The sequence below is a fragment of the Condylura cristata genome, unplaced genomic scaffold (assembly GCF_000260355.1).
Source record: "Condylura cristata isolate star-nosed mole 26May11 unplaced genomic scaffold, ConCri1.0 scaffold00001, whole genome shotgun sequence".
NCBI lineage: Eukaryota > Metazoa > Chordata > Mammalia > Eulipotyphla > Talpidae > Condylura > Condylura cristata.
Window position 1 is genome coordinate 9218391 of NW_004567102.1, and position 2660 is coordinate 9221050.

Genomic DNA, 2660 nt, shown 5'->3' on the forward strand with positions numbered 1-2660 from the left:
AGAGATATCCCTCCGCAGAGCTGGGTCTGGCCGCGGGCGGGGAAGCAGGAAGTAAGGTGTCCAGCGCCCGGGCCGGTGGGTCCTCCCCGGCGGCCCCCGCCCGCGCCCCTTGTCCCCCGAGGCGCCGCGCTCCTGAGGGCGCCGGCCGGGGCCGCCAAGCGCATTGTTTGCAGCCTTCCCCGAGATGGGTTGCGGACCTTATTTGTGTGCTCTGCATGTGCGTGAGGTTGCACCTTTTGTAGGCTGGCGAGACTCTGGACGAGGATGGTGAGGGTGGTGCGAACGGAGTTGCGGCCCGGAGCGGGACCTGTCAGCCCCGGGGTGTGGCAGACTCTCCGGCGTGGCCAGAAAATCGAGGCCCGGGAGAAGGCGGCGTGGCCGGGAAGCTGCCGCTTAGACCCGGACCAGTGCAGGATAGCTTCCTGCGTAGCCGTCCCGGTTATTGTAATGCGCTTTGCAAGCGAACGTTTGGAGTTTGAGTTTCTTATTCATTTTTTTTTTTAAGGGTTGCAAAGAAGCCAAGGTCTAGGTGGGCTGCAAGAAGACGTTCTGAGAATACTGGCCTATCACTCCCCCAACTGCACCCCGGCCTTGGTGGGGCTGAGAGAGGTTGGGGTTACAGGGAAGGAGCTGGAGGTTTGCGAAGCGCGCGGCTCCATCCCTCCGCCCCGATGGGGGCGGGGAGGGGGTGCTGCAGACGGCTCTGGAAATGCAGCTCTCTGGGGAGGGGTCTCCATCTCCGCGGCGCAGCAGGCCGGGGAGGGAGGTTGCCTAGGAGAGGGGCCGGGGCCGGGCGGCTAAGGGGAGGGGAGGGGGCGCGGGGGCCGCCGCGGCTCGTACTCGCCCCTCCTTGCGCGCCATGACTGGAACGTGGTGCCGGGGAGGAGGGACGGCCGCCTGGGGCCGCCCGGGGCTGCTCAGCATTGGTGCGGAAACCCGAGCCGGGAGTCGCTCCTCGCGCTGTCTCCTCCTCCTCCTCTGCGGGGGAAACCGCTGCACCCAAACCGAGAGCAGCTGCGAGCAGGGGGCAGGGCGCTGGCTGAAAGGCGAGCCAAGGGTTCAAACCTCGGTGGCGCCTGCCTGGGGGCGCGAGCTGGACAGCCCTCAGGTCCCGCGAAGGCGCGCCAGTCTGTGATCCAACCCCGGACCCTAGCATTTCCAGGCTTTTTTCCTGGACCGAGGGAACCTGAACCAAAGATGGTTCGGCTAAACAGACTGTCTCGAGCTGGGTTCAAGGCATCTTTCTCAAGGAGGGCCCACATGACAGCGAGTAATTATTTTTGCTCAAGGGAAAGTTAAAGCATGCTTTTTTCAGTGTGGGGAAATCGTTGCTCCCTTTCCTAAATTGTGCAGGATAAATAAGGTGCTCGAGCTACCCAGACATTGGCCACTGGCTCTCACCCCACCCCCACCCGGCCTCTGGGTGTGGACAGAGAGAGAGAAGGCTATATGGGAGCTTAAAGCATGAGGTCATGGGCGGAGGAGGCCGCTGCCAAAAGCAGTGAAGGTTTTCGTGCATTCTGGGGGTAACGGTTCTGCATCTTCAGCTGTGGTAAGTTCTCCTGCATAACCTTACCAATTCTGGGACAACCGGACCAGACAGCGCCCGCAAAAACCAGGGAGCTCTGGACTATTCTGCACTAGCGCTGGCCAAAGCCCAGCTCTTTATGGGGCCCTTCCATAGAAGCACAGAAAGCCGAAGTACTGCGTGCAGTACCTTGGGTACAGAGAAAGACCCAGATGCTGGGTCCCAGTGCCTCTCCACCACCCCCACCCTCGCAGCGCGCGCGCGCGCGCGCGCGGACACACACACACACACACACACACTCCTCAGTCCCCGCACTGCTTTCTATGGTACCCTTCTGCCCCCCTCCGACCCGTTCTTCCCAAGCGGCTAGAAGAGTCTTTCTAAAACCCCTGACTACACGCCTGCAAACCCCTCCCATTCAGCTCTTAGAATAAAGCCCTGCTCTGGAGCTCCTGCGCGATTTCGCCTCCAAAGACCTTTCCACTCTCGCTGCTCCTCCTATACTGTAAGCCTAATGGTGCTTCTTTGTTCTTTGACGGCTGCCCGGAGAGGGGGGGCAGGGGGGTGGAAGTGGGGGGTAACCCTTCCCTTTCCACCTCTTCTTACTAACTCCTGCTGCTCCTGGAAGACTCCACTCCGCTGTCTCTTTCCCCCGCGCCCCCCAGAAACCTTCCTGAGGATACAGTTTCATCCCAAACTCCCACCCTAGACCTCCTGGCAGCCAGACTGGCTGGAGCTGGACCCTGTAACCTCCTTTTCCTAATTAAGGAGTAATAGCTCTGCGACAAGTCACCCATGCCTGGGGCGTTGATCACCTAGAGAGTTGGCTGGGACAGATCCGCCAAACCCCCTGTTTGGAGAGCTCAGAAATACTAGCAATGTCCAGAAACCTCCATCCCAAGTATACACCCACTCTTAAAGCAAGAAGAGGTCTTTTCATCTAAAAGTCCTCCTTTGGGGCAGATAAGGAACCTGAGGTTAAGCGGAAGTAAATTGTCCAGGATCAAAGCGGAAAGTCACACCTTCATTTTTTCTGTCCCTAACCCTTGAATCTGCAGAGAAGATTTGAGACTTGGGACCAGGCTACACAGCCAAGGATAAGACTTGGCTTGAAAGAAGCCAAGGCCCTGGT